The sequence below is a fragment of the Myiozetetes cayanensis genome, unplaced genomic scaffold (genome assembly GCF_022539395.1).
Source record: "Myiozetetes cayanensis isolate MyiCay16 unplaced genomic scaffold, myiCay2020 scf9, whole genome shotgun sequence".
In the NCBI taxonomy this organism is placed as follows: Eukaryota; Metazoa; Chordata; class Aves; order Passeriformes; family Tyrannidae; genus Myiozetetes; species Myiozetetes cayanensis.
The window spans coordinates 5,771,875-5,785,541 of NW_026088185.1; the positions used below are offsets into that span (position 1 = coordinate 5,771,875).

At 38.2% G+C, this 13,667-nt stretch overlaps 1 protein-coding gene across 1 annotated transcript in view; it reads left to right on the forward strand.

The window, feature by feature from the left end:
* The window catches only part of SPAG16 (sperm associated antigen 16), a 371,328-nt gene that overhangs the window by 42,964 nt on the left and 314,697 nt on the right, over positions 1-13,667 (forward strand). The gene's annotated exons all lie outside the window — the stretch shown is intronic.

The window sequence follows — 13,667 nt, forward strand, 5'->3', positions numbered from 1 at the left end:
CAGGGCAATTACAAAAGGAGTCTAGAGATACAGTTTATGGCTTAAACATTACAGGCCTTGTATCTGATGTGCAGCAATAACTGTGATCACATAGAAGAGTTCTTTAAAAACATATCAAATGCTTTTAGTAACTGCAGTTCCTTTGAGAAAAAACAGAGTTGGTGGTTTTCCAGTTTAACTGTGAAAGCTCTTGCCAAATACTGCCTTCAGTGCCTGCAGAGGGAAGGCAGAAGTACAACAACAAAAAAAGACAACTTAAAATGTTGATTTGATAGCTGAGGGTTGTTGGGGAGCCCAGCTGGTTCTGGGCTCTCTGTAAGCTGAAATACTGCAGATGGAACTTCTTACACCTGCAGAGAGTTAACCACGGACAGTAGGACTGTGACACAGAGTGGGTTTCCTGTTAGAATGTCAGCCTATGGTGTTAGGACATGTGGCTGTGTGTCCAGTCATGAGTTGTTATGAAGTAGTAAACCAATGCTGTGTGTACATGTGTCACCCCAGAACTGTATAAAGGTAGCTGCACTGTTGCAATAAAAAAGCTGCTGGTATCCTGAAACCCATGTCGCCTCCCGGCCTCCACCGCGACAGAGGGTAGAAATGAAAGATAAAAGAATGAAAAGACAGTTGAAGAAGACAAGGCAGCTCTCTGAGTGGGATGATTTGGTCTTTGGGCACTTGGAAATAAAAGGGTGATTTGCAACACAGTGCAGGAATTGATGTGGGCTTGAGGCACAGGGGAGAGCAGGGCATTGTGAGTCGTGTGTTTTAGACCAAGTGGCTGTAACAGGTCCATGGTTGCTTGAATGCCAACAAGTGAAAGTTTACAATCCTGCAATCGGGGTCAGAAATGAGGAACCGAAGATCTGTCAGCAGGAATAGAATTTATACCCAAATCCAAAGGGCACTTTACAGAAACGCTATTTTCCTGGAACTGTTCCTGTGCTTACATTGTTGGTTTTACTCTAAGAACACTTTGAAATACATGGCAATGGGAGTAGGACTTTAAAATGGGAAAGGTGGTAGTGCAGGGTGATCTCGTTCTGCATAACAGAATAATTATGTTCCACGGAATTTTCCACATGCCATGTAAGTACCTAGGAATGCATGGAAGCTACAAAGGAAAGGAGTGAAAATTTTCTAAGAATATGTCAGATGACTGGGAACTACGGGTAAAGAAAGACTGAGACAGTGGTACAGATTATAAATGATAAATAAGGGGAGACAAGACTAATGATATAGAATTTCAGAGGACAAAAGTAGAGCAAAAAGCTACAGTTAAATCTGTGTGTGGAAAGTTGTAGCCACAATTTGTGTGTTGTGAAATCAAGAGAATGAGAGAGGACTTCTGATACAGGTAGAACATTGGGCAAAGGAAATTTAATTGGCCTATTCCTGTCCATTTGGGTTTGCTTTAAAGAGGAATGTGTTAAGGTGGCTCGTTATCCTCAAGCTTTTACTAAAGTCATAGAGAAAGATGCCAAGAAGATGAGGTAACAGGTTAGGATACTTACTAAAACAAGTGATTTCATAATACAAGGGGAATGAAATTCAGATTTATAGTTAATGACATTTCTTAATGTTAGTGGACAACGCTTCAAAGGGCAGTTGGGCATAATTGTATGGCTGGGGAATCAGGGCTCAGGGAGGGTTTGAACCTCTGTAGATTTTCAGGAATTGGGAAAATGACAAGGAGAAAAGAGGAGTAGATGGAGGAAACAAAGGCAATAGTTTAAGGTTTAAGAATAATTAAAATAGAGATATGCCCTGGTTGTACCAGGATTTTTTAAACTAATTTTGTATGCTGCAAGGTCCTATGTGCTCTACTGCAGAATTCCTCAAAGTGTTCCCTTCTCAGCTTGCTTTTCCTCACTAGTGTCTTGCTCCTCTTACATCCAGATTGTGTTTTTAGTTTTCCTAAAATAATTCTTAACCAGGGTTTACCTCTGGTAGCGTCCTGTGAATGAGAACAGGCTGGTACAGCCTGTGATCAGGTAGGTAGTGAATTTTTCTGGGTAGGTGGTGTTGTGTTGTATCTCTCCCTGCTGTAGATTTGTGCTGCTGTCTCTTCAAGCATTAGGTTCCAAACTGTGGTCAGTGAATCCAGTGGGGTTTTATCCACTTTTGTCTCATAACTGGCTGTACCTTTACTCTGAGTCCACAGAGAAATATCAATAGATGACAGCCTTAAAAATTAATAAAGCCCATGTTCTTCATCTTCCTCCTGTGCTGTAGCTACTGATGAATGAAATTGGACATCTCCAGTAACAGCTCTGAAGCTGTTATGGCAGTGCCCAAGTGCCCCAGGATGGAATGAGATTGCAAGTTGTCTTAAGTCTTTCTGTGGATGAGCAGTTGGGGAGAATTGGTTTTGGATATTCCTTCTGATTTTACCAGAGAGGATGGAACAGAAAACTGCTGCATGGGAACAGTTTTTTTACAGTTTGTAGAGACCAAAAAGGACAAATAGCATCTGGTTCCATCTCAAAACTGAGTGGGTTTGGACGGGCTAATGGTAATAAAAAGCAATACAAACTGTTACTTGCATTCTTACTAAGGATATATGATTTTGAATACAGAAAAAAACTGATCCACTGGGTAAACAATTGCTGTTTTTCAGAGCAAAATTCATTTTAGGTCTCCATGCCATCTGTCCTAACCCACATGAACAAATTAGCTTTCTATTGAGGATACATGGACTAGGCTTCAAAAATTGAATAAAATCTTGCAGTTCTCCTATCCCACATGAAAGCTCAGTGTTTCAATATTGTAACTCAGGAGTCAGGTGGTGATAAACTAATTCTATTTTTTCGTCTCCTTCTGTTGTAAGAAATTGTCTCAGGGAGATTGTGCCAGTAATCTGTGGGTACTTTCAAAACTGTATTTAAGATGTAAAAAGTGACTCAAGAAATGGAGGAATGGAGTGATAGCACTAAAAATTGTATATGGTTAGTACTAATATTAATACAGATTATCTCATTTGTGGAAGATACAATCGTGGAAGTGCACGAAATCAACATAAATAATGTTACTAATGGGGTTGAGTCTGACATGCAGACTTAAATGGAGAATAATCAAATATTTCCAGATATTTTTTTTTCTTCATAAGCTATTTAGCATTCTTATATATGACTTGGGGGAGCCCCTGGTGGTCTAGTGGTAAGGGCGCCGCGCTATCACCGCGGAGACCCGGGTTCGATTCCCGGTCAGGGACACTCCCAGGCAGATGGAGCTCGTTAGCCCTTAAAGGCAACCCACCTACGTCCTAAGGACCTCGCTGCCACCGTCCAAGCTCGCTTGGCCCCGGCAGATGAACCTTAGGATTAAAGGGTGGGCTCAGTTCCGCTCACACTGTGTCTCACCTAAAAAATCCAATGCGCAGGCTGGAAGGTGTAAAGACCTTCCCCGGATCTTGGCTCGCGAAGACTGGCCATTATTATATATTATATATATATGTGACTTGGGAGAAAAAAAAAAACATACCTCAAATTTGATTAGTGTTTTGATTCAGAGCTACTGATCAAGTTATGAAATGACAGACTGGAGAGATCTTACTGCATGAAGAGACCAGGAGGGGAGGTTTGGATCACTTAGTAAACTAAATAGAAATAAAAGTATACTTTACTACAGTGCCTTTTAAAGTTCACAGAATCATAGAATAGTTTGTGTTTGAAGGGACCTTTAAAGGCCATGTAGTCCAACCCCCCTGCAATGAGCAGGGTCATCTTCAACCATATCAGGTTTAATTAGGAGGCTCTTCATCATTGACGATGACCAAGAAAACAAAATACATATTTAATAGCACTGTTTACTTAGCAGACAAATGTAGAAGATAATTTAGCAGATGAAAATTGAATCAAAGAACATTCTGGGTCAGACAGTGTTGATTTTGAACAGACAATGTAGTTGGGCATTTCACAAATATACTGGCAGTTACAACCAGTTCTTCAGTCCTGAAAAAAACGGACAATTTCTAAATAATGGGGTTATTTCTAAGCTATGAATAGCTCAAGTAGAAATTTAATTCAACGAAGTGCAAGGGCTTGGGTTTTATGTGATCCAAAATCAGTTACAGACAGGTCTGGCTTCCTAAGGTGCCTTGCTGAATGCAGACCAGACTGATTCCTCACACCTTCAGGCAGTTTGTAGCAGTTTCAGTTCCACTGCTGGCACGTTGGAGAAGTCAGTCTGGCAGTTCCTCACTTTCATATTCTGCAGTATCCACTTCCTGCAGCGCCAAAAATGTTTATGGTGCTTAACTGGGATAGATAATCAGCTTTAGCACGGTTTGATGTAATACTTACTGCTTGTGACTATAATAATCAATTAATTAGCTCTTTATTATAAAAAATCCATTTCTCTCCAGTATTGACAAGTGGAGTGCTTTGTACCTGCATGTCAGAGTACTCTTACAGCTTTGTTTTCATTATTTCTCATTATGTGGAGCTTGATATAATGGCTGCTTGCTGTCCTGAAATGGAGTCAGTATGATTAAGTGCAAACAGGGGTAACATGGACAGCATCTGTAACGGGTAATTGCAAATAAATCAATAACTAATGGGCCCTGAGTGTGTTTACCAGTTCATTGTAGTGATCTATGGACCTTTGTAAACCCGGTGTGCCTTATAACAGTTATTGAGATGATTACAGTGTGTACTTTAGTCATGTGAAAAATCAGTGTGTACTGGCTACTGGGAACATAAACACAGTTTGATGTTCCTGTAAATGCCTTGGAAGCAGAATATTAATTTGAGGAAAAATGAAACTTTTTTGTTAATAATTTGAACCTCTAGTGTTGGTATTTGGGTATTACTTGTGGTAGGAGAATCTTTGGGAATAGATACATTTCTCTCTTATTAGAAGCAGAAGATGAGACTGTTAAAATTAACAAATAAGACTTTTCCCACACTCTTTTATCTTTTACAGTGCATGTTTTAGAAATAAAATCAAAATTGCTTCAGATGAGCTGTACTCTGGAACATCTGATGAATGTGTAATCTTGTGTTTCTTGTATTGATGTTTTGTGGAAGAAAAAAAATCATCCACTACATGTAATAATATTTATAATATGGGAAATACTTGTTTTTTTAATGTTAAGTCCCCAAACAGTGGGCAGCAAGTGAGCTGTTCCTGGCTCTAATCCTGGGGTCTTGAAATCAGTTCAAGTCCTGCAATGGGAAGAATCTTACAGGAGGCATGGATGTTCTGTAGGGTGTGATTTAGTACAAATGATGCCATAGTATCTATGATAGTGTACCATGATCACTATCTCTGATCTGGGAGGCTTTTTGTACATTTAGATCTGAACGTGTCATGTTTGATAACTAACTTCTTGATTGGTATGGCTGTTCCAAGACAGCAAACACATTAACATGTTTGCAGAAAGCATCTATGTTATTTAGTTGATTCCACTGGAGGACACTTCTGTAGTAGAGAAAATTAATCTTAGTCACTATGGACAATTTTTAAAATATATATATATAAGAAAAGGACAAAACTGCAACATGCTTTGAAGTCCATCAGAAAACTGAAGTAACTTTGATGTCTGTCATTTAATCAGCATTGCCTCTTTAACATGATAAATTGTGTGGCATATGCAGCGAGTGCTGCCGTAACTTACAATATTGCTGAAGTTTAATAGCATCACAATCAAAATTTAAATCTACAAAATAAAATTATAATTGGAGGAAGTTTCTATATTTTATTGCACTGTTGTTTATTTTAACATTGGTCATAAATTATAGTAGCTTTTCAAGCATAAGCCTTTTAAAGGAAGGGATAGGGAATGTCTTTGGGAATAGCATGTGGTTATTTGTGATCTACAAAACTGCCATGAAAATCCAGGCAATTGATTGTGTGCCTTGAATCATCATAATTTATTGCAACATTTTCCTTCATGTTATTTTTCTTCTCCTTGGCAAATGAGCAAGCTGAGTTTTGTAACAGAGTTTGCCCTTGTTTATGTGAGATTAGGTTATATATGTAGTTATGCTGTACATTTGTGCTGTGTGAACATATTGCTTTGGGACTTGTAAAAGGTTGATTATCTGTATGACTTATTATTATTTTGAAAAACCAACAGGAGCGTGTTCTGTTATGATTTGGTGATATGATGATCACAAAAACCAGGGCAACACATTGGAAATAGCTACCAGTAAAACACTACTGAATTTATTCTTTCACATGTGATGATTTTATGTTCGTAACTCCTGTTAATGGCAATCAGAAATAGAAATTTAAAATCCAGGCATATCAGTTTAGACTTTGTGTCTTAGAGTAGTAATAATTTTAAATTAAGAAATTAATTTCAATTACGTGTATTAAGTTCAGTTCCCACCATGAGGAAGTAGTAAATTAAGAGTTGGATGATCATTATATCACTTTATTGAGATGGTAATATGAACTTAGCACTCAGGCTTATTAGGATATTCATGTGCTGGAATAATCTCACTGTGACTCCTTATTCACCTTACTGACTCAGCAGAGGCTGTTGGGCATGCAGTATGCTCTAACAGACAAGAATAGTTAAAAGAAGAGGTTAAAGATATATTTGAAGTAGCTGTGATGGTGGAAGTGCTGGGAGAAGCTGTATGGGGTATCTCAGTACAGCACAGACATCCTTTTTAAGATAGAACAGGTCCTCAATGAATAGGTTGTTTTTCAGGACTATTTGTTCTCTGGAGAAATTCTGTCAATCTTTATGAAGTTTGAGGGTTTGTCTTACATTCAGTGTGGCTGCAGAGCATCTTAAATCTCCTCATTGTTCCATGGTCAGCCTCGAGCAAGGCTCAAGGAGCTGTTCTGTGCTTCTGAGCCCTTGGTCACAGAACCTCTGAATGGTTTGGCTTGGAAGGGACCTTAAAGCTCATCCAGTTCTACCCCCCTGCCATGGACAGGGACACCTTCCGCTAGACCAGAGAGCTCCAGCTTTTCTGAACATTTCCAAGCTTGTCCTACGACTCCTGCTCTCAGTGCTCTGAGTGACTGTGCAGCTCACTGGTTGTTGCCTCGAGAGCACCAGTTGTGTTCCAGTCCCACATTTGAGTGTCGTGTTTATCCTTAACAGTGTCAGCCACAGCCATGTTGCTTTAAACTGGGAAATGTGATTTAAATGGGCATTTGTGAAGAAGTTTTAAAGTTTTAGCAGATGCTAAAATATTGCAGTAGTTTTATTTCTGTAGGGTTGGGCAATATGTTTGGCATAGAGTAAGTTTTTTTAATTTTTTACTGTTACTCTCTGAAATAGTGGTGATAAAGTTAAACAAGCTGTAGTGCTGAAAATTGGAAGAAAGCTATTGCATTTCAGTGATGGAGCTTTTTATAATCGTTAACTTCCTCTACTTTTTTCAAAACTCTCCAATTATTAATCATATAAAAATATGGTTTTAATAGCCACAATAAAAGAAACAAAGTTAGTGCAGCAGCTTTAAGTTTATCCTTTTGATAGCAGAAGATAATTTCTGTGAATCTCTCAATGAGAGCTCCAGTCAAAAAGTGATTGAGTGTCTGTGGTACAGACATTCATAGTGGTAGAGCTTTCTAGTTTCATTATTGCACGGGGAATGGCCATAGGAAGAGGCAGAGCCTTAAAACTGAGATTGTCAGGAGTGATTTCAAGGGTAAATTTAGTGTTAGCACCAGTTCACAAACTGTCTGAAGAGCTGCACTAGCCCTGAACTTGAAGACACAACAGTTTTACCATTCCTTTTTTTAATTAATCTGACTTTTATTACCTATTACATATTATTTTCATGGTTTTTTTATTCAAAAAAGGAAAAATTGTCAGGGTTATAAAGTGAATAAGGAGGATTTACGTGGCCACAACCTTTGTAGCTGAGTTTTATGTCTTTTATTAGCAAGCCAAGCAAGATGTAGCACACACTAAAAGTTTTACTACGTTCTCCTGCTATTGCTTTCAACTTCCTTTCCTTACATTTCAGATGTTTAGAAAATAATTGTGGTCATGATTAACATAGTAAAATAGTGTGTAAAGGTGTTGTATTACAGTTATTATGAACACTGGAACATTTTGAAATGGAGTTGTTTCAGTATTAATCTTACATTAGTGTCTACTGACTATTTGGCTGGTGCATTGCACCGAGTATCTTCATTTCTTTCCTGCTTTTCCAGAAAAGGATACTCCTTCAAATACAGAAAATATAAAAAAAAAATCGTGAACAGCTACTATAATTTATGTTAATTTTCTGTCACTCTTACAGCAGAGCATTTAATGTTAATTTAATAGTTTCCTACTCAGTATTTAGAGTCTTCTGAAGCCACCTACCTCTAGTGCACCAAGCCCGAGTTACTCAGAGAACAGGATTTTCATAATGGGAAAGAGAGAAACAGGAATAGATTGGAATCTTTCTTAACTTACTTTGAAACTGGGGTTTGAAAATCCCATAATTTGCTTTTTAAATGCTTTCACATTTTCTTTATTTTTTGATAGTCTGAAGACAGATTCATTCAGTGTGAGCGATTACAACCATGATTATTTTCATTCTTACTTACATATCTGTCTTTAAAGAATGTCTTGTTTATTTTTACCTTTTGAATGTCTGGGTTCCTAGTTATCTCTGAGTTATTTTGAAAGCTGTGAAGGTTTGGACACAAACTGAATGTAAAACTCAAGTCCTGTTGTGAAATCCATATGTTTAATAAGGAGCTTCTGAGTAGATCTGCTGATTTCCATGAGAATGGTTTGATATTTAAGAAATAAAATGTGGAAATGTCAATATATTGAAATGTGTTTAAAAAGAAAATGTGCAAAACATACCCTCCATAATACAAGCCTGTCAGATTTTTCAGGGAAAATAAGCAAACAGTTATTAAAATTCTCTGTAACTTGGTGTAAAAACAGCATTTCAGTGGTATGTCTGGAGCTATCAGTGATTAGTGCGGTACTTTTTCTAAGGACAGAAGAACAGAGATAATACTGAGTCTGGGGTGAGAATTGAGTGAGTATTTCCTTGGAAATATTTAGTGATACAGTTCGGCTTATATGAGTCTTGCTGAGTCTATGCCCTAAGAAGAATTTAATCTTCATTCTTTCTCCTCATTTCTGAATAAAATATCTGCTATTTGGCTTTACAATTGAATGTGTGGATACAGCTGTGCCTGTGGCTGACTGAGTACCCTGAGCATGTCTGAACTGCAGTCTTAGGATGACCTTCACCATTTTCAAATGGGAACTACTGATGATAGTCATCAATTTTGGCAAAAAAAGATTACTCCTTCTCCTCCCTCACACAGTTGCATAGTGAAGCTACTTCTGTTTGACTACAATTTTTAACATCCGAGTGAGGAGAAACTTAGACCTTCATGTAATAATGATACACACAAGGCCAAGCTGTGATTTAGACCAACTGATTTGGGTGTTTTCTGTTAAACTCCACTGCATTTTTCTCAGCTGTGGGATGATTTAGATCAGTTCCACTTATCTATTCATTGCCTTCTGTATGTTTTGACAAATGAGTCTCTTGCGTCTTCCCTGAGGAAAAAGGAAGGTGTAGACTTGCTCTGAAGAGAAAAGGCAGTCTTACTGTAAAAATTGAAGATGGGACAGAAAAGAAGGATTTCCAAGAGCTTGAAGGGTAAATTGTCTTAACTGCATAACAGTTTCCATCAAGACAAGATTTATTTCATTAAATAAAATTAAGGAATAGTTTGAGAATCAGAGGATGTGAGTTGATTTTACCAGCTGTGCCAGAGAATCTTAGCTTGATTTGGGGTAAATTGCTAAATCCTCATATAGTTCAGGCTCTCAAATAAAAAGGAAAAACTCCCATATACACACACCACAAACAAACTAAAAAGGCAAAGTATTTATCTTCCTTCTGGTTTGGTGGTTGTTTTCAGACCTGTGAAGTGTGGGGGCACGAGATGCCTTTGAGTTCATGCAGTCCTGACTTTTGTAGCTTACTACCTTTTATTTTAGAGAGCTTTGGAAATACTGTGTGTAAATGGCCTAAGAGTCATGGCAGCTTTCTGTGAGTGGCTGATAGTCTGTCACACCTGTGACTTCAGATAAGGGGTAGTGTAGGTGTGAGGTGCCAGCTTGGGCAGTGACAATGTACCCGTCTGCTTTCACCGTTGACAGTGACATTGTCAGAGGATGTTCAGAATGTGTTTGGTTCACAGGGATCCTCTCTAAGATGCTTTTTTAAATTGCAGTGTTCCTTGCCTTTGATGATAAAGTAATGGGGTGTTTAATTTTGCAGGCAGGAAGGGCATAACTTTCTCTTTCATATGGATGTAAGGGAAGCTTAATAGGTTTTCGTGTTTGTCATGGTACAAATGTCTGGTACATGGCAGATATAGGAGCGAACAAAACCATCTTATATTGCTTTGACTCCTCAGCACTTGGTACATTTTCCTGAGTTTTGGCATGCACATGACTCTTCCCAGTGCTGAAGTAGCATCAGACTTTGCAATCAGTGTTTGCAATAAAAATGTTTCACAGAGCCTTGTTATGCAAGGTCTCAACTTGTGTAATGGATTCTCTGTTCCCCTAAGGATTTAGCAATTGGAAAAAATAGAATAAAGATTAAATAATGACACTGCCTTGCCCAGATTTTTTAGGGGAGAAAAACTATCTTTGCATTAGCATTCTTGAATGTTTTTACTGTAGGAAGTTTTTAGGATAAAAATACCACATTTATTTTGCAGGGATAAATATTTGTACCTGGGGAAGAATAATCCATACTGATCTTTAATTTCATAGGTAGCTTGTTTGTGTTCCTTTTGAGGAACTCAGAACATACATGCTGAGCAATACCTTACATAAACTGAAGTTCTGACACCTTGTTAAATGAACACAGTGATGCTCTATCTTGGAAATACTATGAGAGAACACCTTGGGCTGGTACTGCATCGAAACTCCTTGGTAACTTTCTCAGGCAGAGAGATCAACTCAGAGGAAGACCTGATGTGTTCACACTGTAACTCCCACCTGCTGTGTGCTGGAGAGCTCCTGAAATGGGTATTTCATCGGGCCATGACGAGCAGCACCACTGGTGATGCCACTCAGACCCTGCAGTAGGAACCAGAGTTTTGAACTGTCTCAACACTGAGGCCAAGTCCCCTGTTCTAGTAGAATACAGGATTATCACTGCAGAGAGGAAAACTCGAGTTCCAGAAGTACTTCAGATAGTCAGGAATGGTAAAAATATTAATATTTCATATTACCTCTTTTATGATATTTTTTGAATGTAACAGCAATCCTTTACAGCAGTGTTTCCTGAAGTAGTATCTGGGGATTTTTTTCTACTGAAAAATGCAAGACTTTCAGTTGCTTCTATTCATATTGCCTCATCTTCTCTAAATCTGTTTTACTCTGAAATGAGTAAGTCTGGTAATGTTTACTAATTGTTTTTGCTCCATAATGTGAAGGAGAACAGTTTGCAAAAAACATGTTAATTGTATGCCTTTTCTGCTTTATAATTTTAGTTGTTCAAATTTGCAGTTCTCCAAAGGTGAAACATTGCAAGACAAGGAGTACAGAAAGCAAGATTTGTGTGAAAGCAGTGGCACATGTTGGGACTGTACTCACTTCCACTTAATCTCTTTACTCTGTTCTTTTGTCTGTATATTATAAATACAACAGATTTATTTTAATCTTTCTTAACTTTGGAAAATCTATGGATTTTTCTTGAAATGGACTTCAGAGATCTGCGAGAACAGTAAGGCTGAAACCCAATCAGAACTTGGCATGCAGTTCTATAAAAATCTGGAACTTTAGTCACAAACATACTGTGATTCCTTCCTGTATTAACAATGCAGATTAAAGTAATTTTTATTTATTATCTTGTGATTGAAGCCACAGTCCACTGAAAATGTCTTCCAGGTCTTGGGTCTATAATAGATGTGCTCACACTGATCATTAAGACATCAGCTTAATTATCTTCATAATCATTTAAAAATTTGGTCTCTGGTTAATAGCATCCTTGTAGAACATGCAGTTTGGAGAGCTTCTGAAACGGGAGACAAAATTATATTCTTTTGATAGTTTGTAGTTCTGAAATGTGCTGTATGCTCATTCCTACAAATTAACAGGTTGGCTCCCATCAAGTTTAAGGCAAACAAATTTTAAAAAAGTTAGTGGTTATCCCTGCTGTGTGGGTGCATTTTCAGGTTAAAATACATTAATTTTATTCCCTTTTTAATCTTACTGAATGATGGACATTTTAAAGAGTAGGTAATTTCAGTCTTTTAAGCTTTCCTTTAAAGCTTCTCACAGCAGAATTTCCTAAATGTTGCAAACACAAGGCATCAGCCAAATCTTCAGCAAACTGTGGTATCTTGGGAAGTGGTTTTGTAATGACTGGTGCAGTCCTTATAATATGTTGCGCACTTTTGCCCTCCTTACATTCTTTAATGACAATCTATTTTTAATAAAGCCATTTAGCTTGGTTAATTAGAGTTAGTAATAAATCTCCTAGTCTGCTGACTAATCTTAGACCACACTCAAGGAAAATGAGGCTGCAAGATTAACTACATGTATTTTGACTTTTTGTGGGTGTTATACTTGCAAGAAAGGTCTTTTGAAGAATACAGTGGCTTTGCCTGTTAATGCAAGTCATAGAGCTAACCTCCATGGAAAACAGGGCAAATGGAAGAATGGAAAATAGCCCGTGCCAGTTATCTTGCAGAGTGGGGCTGATATAAACCCTCCTTCCCAGTTCTAGTCCAGTGCTTTGTCAGTGGAATGCCAGTTTTTCCCATGATGGTTCTTGTAGCCACTGATGTTTCGTTCTCTACAATTTAGTCCTATGTTGTGATGCAACTTCTGCCCGCTGCCTGGTGTGCTTGGAAGTTTTCTGGTCCTTGTGCTCAGGTTCTGAAGTCCCAGGTCTAAGTAGATTCCTGTTAATCTCTCCTGAAGTGGCCCGTTGTGCTGCACTGCACCAAGCAAATGCAATTCACTCTTGGTCTCTTCAGCTTTTCTGTGAATGTCAGAACAGACTAAAGCCTGTGCAGACTCACAGACATTCTCAGCTTAATTCTATGTGATCATACTTGTATAATCTGCTTTTTGGGGCCTGTTAGTTGTGCATAGGTGAGGCCAAGTGGGCTGTACAACTGTGACCTCAGATTATGATCTGCTTCTGATCAGACTGCACAGTGTCCTGCAATAGGTCAGAGGTTCACTGTGTACAGCTCTATAAATACATGCATTTAGTTCTCTCAGTTTAGCTCCATCACCCTGTTCCATAGTAAACAGTTTTTTCTTCAGTTTTGGTCATTTTAAAGCACATGGTTTAACTATTTGCTATTTTCAAGCACACAGTTAACCATTACAAATGAATTGATGCTCAAATGTAGAGTCCTGAAAAAGGGCTTTGCCCCAGGTGTGTAACTCGTTGTTCCAGAGGCACAGATCTGAGGAAGATGCCATCTCCCTGGTTTGCTGTTTGGAGAGGCTGTCAAAGCTGCATATCCAGAACTGCCTGTTGCTCTGTACAAGTTTTTTCCCATTTACAATTTTAGTAGAAACAGTTTGAGCTGCTAATTCAGTAATTACACCACGGTCTGGGCTGCACTGAGCTTGGTAGTACAACTCACCTTTATTCTTTTCATCTCCAGTAGGGGAGGTAAGCCTAGGGAAAATAAAGAGAAGAAAAGAAAATACAATTTGGACAATGGGAGTAATTCTTTAGTTCCAAACT